We start from the raw sequence: 7,500 nt of genomic DNA, 5'->3' as shown, positions 1-7,500 counted from the left end.
TTTGTGCATTTCTCGCCCTCCACCATATATTTGGACTTACTTCTTAATCTTGCCCCTCATATTCTTTTTCTTCTATTTCTTCCAATTTCTCCTCTATTTCTTTTATCTTTGTAATGTCTTTATTCTCGTTATTTAATTCTCTTTCTAACGCCTCTTTTATTTCTTTTCCTTTGTGCCTTTTACTTATTTGCAAGATTCTGCAATACTTTATTGAAAAACCTTTTATTAGATATTTAACATTCTCCCACCACATTCTTTTTTCTTCTTTATACATTGCATTATCCTTCTCTTTCTCTATAATTTCTTTTATCTCTGCAACATAATCGTCCTTCTTTAAGATCTCTGTATTTAAAATCCATGTACCCGGTCCCCTTTGTACATTATTCCAATCTATTTTAAAACGTAAAAAACTATGATCACTAAACCTTGTTTCTTCATAGCAGATTTTTTCAATAGAATTCTCCACATTTCTTGTACATAACACATAATCAATTCTTGTTTTACCTATAAAATTCCCCACTATTTGCTTCCTTGAATAAACCTTTTTCCCCCCATTTCTTTCCCTCCATACATCGATTAGGTTGTTTTCTCTCATCAATTCCTTTAACTCTTTCCTCCCTGTGTCCGATTTAAAAACCATCCCCTCAACCATGTCTTGTTTGCTAAAGACGGTGTTAAAATCCCCCATCATTGTTATTTCCTTATATTTCTTTATTACACTACTTAAGCGATTAAAAAAGTCTTTCTTTTCTTTCTCTTCTGTTGGTGCATGTACATTCACTAAAATCAATTCACGTCCTTCGTAATTTACCTCCACAGCCATGCATTTCCCCATATTATCTTTGTACACCACTTTGGTTCTGTCAAAATTATATTTTTTCAATAAAAACGCTACCCCTCTACCAAGCCTACCATCCCCATTATTATATAAAATATCCCCTTCCCATTTCTTTTTATATTCCATCATCACACTCTCTTTCCAATTTGTTTCTTGTAAAGCAATGACATCTTCTCCCCTCCACTTTTCTTTCACTCTTTCAAATTTTCCCATGTCCATCAGTCCCCTTGCATTAAAAGTAACACAGCTTAAACCCATTAAATAAGAGGAAAATAAATACCTAAAATCCATTATTCTCTATTTTCTCCCCCCAGGCCCCTTGTCATAGTCTTTTTTCTTGCATTTTCCAAATTCGGTGTTACCTTTAATGATCTCCTTCTTATTTGTCCTCTCTCCTCTCTGCCTTTGTCCATATTGTCCCTTGTTCTTTCCTCTTCACTTTCCGTCTCATCCCTCTGATCCTTCCTTCCATGTCCATCTTTCTCAGCATCCTCCCGATATCTCTTAAAATTGTCCGATATTTCCATTGCCGTCCATTTCGTGTCCGGCTCCATTGTTTGTTCTTTATCCGTTTCGTTTTCTTTTCCCCCTTTTCCTTTCTCTCTGTTACCCGCTCCTCCTTCGCTTTCTTTTTGTTGTACATTTTCTTCTTCTTGTCCTTCATCAGTTTTTCCTTCCTCCTCGTTGTTTCCTTCATGCACCTGTCCGTCCACCCGATTTTCCCTTCCTCCTACCTCTCCCTCCCTCCAGCATTCACATTTATTACAATTTTCCTGACACTCCGGGCACCTGACACCATTGCAGTCTCTTGCGAAGTGTCCCCTTCCTCCGCATCTGAAGCACTTGAACTCTGGGCACTCTTTCGGCAGGTGGTCCGGGCTCATGCACAGCCTGCAGGTCCTCTCACCTGGTGACTGTGCACCACCCTAAAGTGCTGCTACCCTTCTGCTGTTTCCAGCCTTGTACTGTAGGGCAATGATGCCACCCCTTTTGGGAACCTTACTTTAAGGAACCTCGTTCCATCCTCAATTTCAGTGCCCGGGTAGCATCTTCTTTTAGATTAGATTAGATTAGATTAGATTCAACTTTATTGTCATTACACATATACAAGTACAGTGTAACGAAACGTAGTTTAGATCTAACCAGAAGTGCAGTTAGCAAGTGCAGGATATACAGTTAGAATAAATACAGAATACAATATGAAAAATATAATACAGTGGGCATGGACTATAAAAATATTTGGCAGTAGGTGTGTTCTATGAAAATATGACAGTAACTATGAACAATATATACAGATGACTATATACTATGAGCATTAATGTACAGGTGGATATGAACAGATAATAATTTAGACTAAAATAGTGCAAGTGACTTAGGTATGCATAAATTATTGACATTAGCTATTAAAGTTGCAGTGCAATAGGTGAGTTAATGCAGTTGTAGAAGTTGATGCAGTTATTAAAGTTACGGTGCAGTATACGAATTAATGTAGTTAATAGGTTGCAGTCCAGAAGATGAGTTAATGCAGTTAATAATGTTACAGAGCAGTAGATTAGTTAATGCAGTTATTGAAGTTACAGTGCAATTGATGACTAGATGCAGTTAATAGAATTACCGTGCAGTAGATTAGTTAATGCAGTTATTGAAGTTACAGTGCAATTGATGACTAGATGCAGTTAATAGAATTACCGTGCAGTTGATTAGTTAATGCAGTTATTGAAGTTACAGTGCAATAGATGACTAGATGCAGTTAATAGAATTAAAGTGCAGTATATAGGTTAATGCAGTTATGGAAGTGGTCCATTAGTGCAAATGAGCATTCAGTTAAATATTCCTGGTGTGCAAGTGAGCAGTATAGAGTGCAAATGGTGCTGTGTGTGTGTAAACAGTCCGGTAGAGCAGATACATGAAGTACTGGTGTGTACAGTTCAGTCATGCATGCAGCCCTGTAGTGCAATGTAAACAATGTTGTAGCAGCATTGGAGTTAAAGGTATGAGAGGTAGTGGAATCAGTGGGGGGCAGTATTTTTGATATGGGATATTTGATATTTTAATTTTTGATATGGGATTAACTCCCCATCCCTCCAATTTGCCAATGATATCTCTATCATCAAGGTAGACGGGCAGGTGCATAAAGGAGACAACATAGTCTCTATTTTGCAGTTTGTTAATTTCACAGTTCACCCCTTTGATATTCAGTCCATCAATCAATTCCTCACATGCTTCCTTGTTTTCCATTGTTAGTTCATATTCTTGTCCTTGTCTTGGCCGTAACGCCAGAATTTTCCCATTTCCACATTTATCCACCACTGCCTTGATAATATCCACAGCTCTCACCTCGTTAACATTTTCCACATTCACTATCATCGTCGCCTCCTTTAGATATTTCCTTCCACCAAACTTGTCTTGTGCGTCTTGGTTTTCCCTGTGTCCTGCTCGATGTCGATGGTCCGGTCGGGTGTCGTTTGTCATGCGCTTCTCTCCAGCCAACCCAGGGTCGTTTGCCATACGTTTCTCTCCAGTCAATCCAGGGTCTTTTGCCATACGTTTCTCTCCAGCCAGTCCAGTGTCGTTAGCCATGCTTGATCCTCCTGCCAGTCCAGTGTCGTTTGCCGTTAATCCATCCATTGTACAAAAATATTATGAATAACCACCCTCCAGCAAGCAAAATGCTGCTGTTAGGTGGTTGAAAAACTACAAAAAAATAAAAAAGTAACTTAAAGAAAAGTAGAGAAGACTCACAAACAAACAAAAATTGAAAAAACAAAATGGAGGAGAGCCTTCCTCTCCCAACTACTGCCACGTCACTTCCTGGAACGTACCAACTAGCGGGCGTGCTCAGGGTGGTGTGGCCGTAAGCAAAAGATGTGCTACCAAGTTCGACGCATAAAGAAAGCAGCCACAAGGCCACTTTGGGTTAAAGCTTACAGCACCTGGTATTGCCAGGAAGTCTCCCATCCAAGTACTGACCAGGCTCGACCCTGCTTGGCTTCCGAGATCAGACGAGAGCAGGCTTGCTCAGGGTGGTGTGGCCATAAGCAAAAGATGTGCTAGCAAGTTCGACGCATTAAGAAAGGAGCCATAAGTCCACTTTGTGTTAAAGATTACAGCTTCTGGTATTCTCAGATGGTCTCCCATCCAAGTACTTACCAGGCTCGACCCTGCTTGGCTTCCGAGATCAGACGAGAGCGGGCATGCTCAGGGTGGTGTGGCTGTAAGCAAAATATGTGCTACCAATCTCTACGCATAAAGAAAGTAGCCATAAGGACACTTTGGGTTAAAGCTTACAGCACCTGGTATTCCCAGGCAGTCTCCCATCCAAGTACTTACCAGGCCAGACCCTGCATGGCTTCTGAGATCAGACGAGAGCGGGCATGCTCAGGGTGGTGTAGCCGTAAGCTAAATATGTGCTACCAATCTCTACGCATAAAGAAAGTAGCCATAAGGCCACTTTGGGTTAAATCTTACAGCACCTGGTATTCCCAGGCGCTCTCCCATCCAAGTACTGACCAGGCCCGACCCTGCTTGGCTCCCGAGATCAGACGAGAGCAGGCGTGCTCAGGGTGGTGTGGCCGTAAGCAAAAGATGTGCTACCAAGCTCGACGCATATAGAAAGCAGCCATAAGTCCGCTTTGTGTTAAAGCTTACAGCACCTGGTATTCCCAGGTTACCTCCCATCAAAGTACTGACCAGGCCCAACCCTGCTTGGCTTCCGAGCTCTGACGAGAGCTGGCCTGCTCAGGGTGGTGTGGCCGTAAGCAAAAGCTGTAAAACCAAACTCTACACATAAAGAAAGCAGCCATAAGGCCACTTTGGGTTAAAGCTTACAGCACCTTGAATTCCCAGGTGGTCTCTCATCCAAGTACTGACCAGGCCCGACACTGCTTGGCTTCTGAGATCAGACGAGAGCGGCGTGCTCAGGGTGGTGTGGCCGTAAGCGAAAGCTTTACACCAATCTCTATGCAAAAAGAAAGCAGCCATAAGGCCACATTGGGTTAAAGCTTACACCACCTGGTATTCCCAGGCGGTCTCCCATCCAAGTACTGACCAGGCCCGACCCTGCTTGGCTTCCGAGATCTGATGAAAGCAGGCATGCTCAGGGTGGTGTGGCCGTAAGCAAAAGATGTGCTAACAAGCTCGACACATAAAGAAAGCAGCCATAAGACCACTTTGGGTTAAAGTTTACAGCACCTGGTATTCCCAGGTGGTCTACCACCCAAGTACTGACCAGGCCCGACCCTGCTTGGCTTCCGAGATCAGACGAGAGCGGGCATGCTCAGGGTGGTGTGGCCGTAAGCGAAAGCTGTGCCACCAATCTCTACGCAAAAAGAAAGCAGCCATGAGGCCACTTTGGGTTAAAGCTTACAGCACCTGGTGTTCCCAGGTGGTCTCCCATCCCTGTACTGACCAGACCAGGCCCGACCCTGCTTGGCTTCCGAGATCAGACGGGAGCGGGCGTGCTCAGGGTAGTGTGGCCGTAAGCAAAAGATGTGCTACCAAGCTCGACGCATAAAGAAAGTAGCCATAAATCCACTTTGTGTTAAAGCTTACAGCACCTGGTATTCCCAGGTTACCTCCCATCAAAGTACTGACCAGGCCCGACACTGCTTGGCTTCCGAGATCAGACGAGAGCGGCGTGCTCAGGGTGGTGTGGCCGTAAGCAAAAGCTTTGCCACCAATCTCTATGCAAAAAGAAAGCAGCCATAAGGCCACTATGGGTTAAAGCTTACAGCACCTGGTATTCCCAGGTGGTCTACCACCCAAGTACTGACCAGGCCCGACCCTGCTTGGCTTCCGAGATCAGACGAGAGCGGGCATGCTCAGGGTGGTGTGGCCTTAAGCGAAAGCTGCGCTACCAAGCTCGACGAATAAAGAAAGTAGCCATAAGTTCACTTTGGGTTAAAGCTTACAGCACCTGGTATTCCCAGGTGGTCTCCCATCCCTGTACTGACCAGACCAGGCCCGACCCTGCTTGGCTTCCGAGATCAGACGAGAGCGGGTGTGCTCAGGGTGATGTGGCCGTAAGCAAAAGATGTGCTACCAAGCTCGACGCATAAAGAAAGTAGCCATAAGTCCACTTTGTGTTAAAGCTTACAGCACCTGGTATTCCAAGGTTACCTCCCATCAAAGTACTGACCAGGCCCAACCCTGCTTGGCTTCCGAGATCTGACGAGAGCGGGTGTGCTCTTGTTGGTGTGGCTGTAAGCAAAAGATGTGCTACAGATCGACGCATAAAGGAATCAGCCATAAGTCCACTTTGGGTTAAAGCTTACAGCACCTGGTATTCCCAGGCGGTCTCCCATTCAAGTACTGACCAGGCACGACCCTGCTTGGCTTCCGAGATCTGACGAGAGCGGGCATGCTCAGGGTGGTGTGGCCGTAAGCGAAAACTGTAAGTCCAAGCTCGACGCATGAAGAAAGCAGCCATGAGGCCACTTTGGGTTAAAGCTTACAGCACCTGGTATTCCCAGGTTACCTCCCATCAAAGTACTGACCAGGCCCAGCCCTGCTTGGCTTCCGAGCTCTGACGAGAGCGGGCGTGCTCAGGGTGGTGTGGCCGTAAGCAAAAGATGTGCTACCAAGCTCGACTCATGAAGAAAGCAGCCATAAGGCCACTTTGTGTTAAAGCTTACAGCACCTGGAATTCCCAGGTGGTCTCCCATACAAGTACTGACCAGGCCCGACCCTGCTTGGCTTTCGAGATCTGAGGAGAGCTGGCATGCTCAGGGTGGTGTGGCCCTAAGCAAAAGATGTGCCACCAAGCTTGACGCATAAAGAAAGAAGCCATAAGACCACTTCGTGTTAAAGCTTACAGCAACTGGTATTCCCAGGTGGTCTACCATCCAAGTACTGACCAGGCCCGACCCTGCTTGGCTTCCGAGATCAGACGAGAGCGGGTGTGCTCCGCTTGGTGTGGCCGTAAGAAAAAGATGTGCTTCAGAGATCGACGCATAAAGAAATCAGCCATAAGTTCACTTTGGGTTAAAGCTTACAGCACCTGGTATTCCCAGGCGGTCTCCCATCCAAGTACTGACCAGGCCCGACCCTGCTTGGCTTCCTAGATCTGACGAGAGCGGGCATGCTCAGGGTGGTGTGGCCGTAAGCGAAAACTGCGCGTCCAAGCTCGACGCATGAAGAAAGCAGCCATGAGGCCACTTAGGGTTAAAGCTTACACCACCTGGTATTCGCAGAAGGTCTCCCGTCCAAGTATTGACCAGGCCCGACCCTGATTGGCTTCCGAGATCAGACGAGAGCGGGCATGCTCAGGATGGTGTGGCCGTAAGCAAATGATGTGCTACCAAGATCGACGCATAAAGAAAGCAGCCATAAGTCCACTTTGTGTTAAAGCTTACAGCATCTGGCATTCCCAGGTTACCTCCCATCAAAGTACTGACCAGGCACAACCCTGCTTGGCTTCCGAGATCTGACGAGAGCGGGCGTGCTCAGGGTGGTGGGCCGTCAGCGAAAGCTGTGCCACCAATCTCTATGCAAAAACAAAGCAGCCATAAGGCCACTTTGGGTTAAAGCACCTGGTATTCCCAGGCGGTCTCCCATCCCAGTACTGACCAGGCCCGACCCTGCTTGGCTTCCGAGATCTGACGAGACCGGGCATGCTCAGGGTGGTGTGGCCATAAGCAAAAGATCTGCTACCAAGCTCGACA

Source organism: Barbatula barbatula (genome assembly GCF_947034865.1).
Source record: "Barbatula barbatula genome assembly, chromosome: 4".
NCBI lineage: Eukaryota > Metazoa > Chordata > Actinopteri > Cypriniformes > Nemacheilidae > Barbatula > Barbatula barbatula.
Note: the sequence above shows the minus strand (reverse complement) of the source record.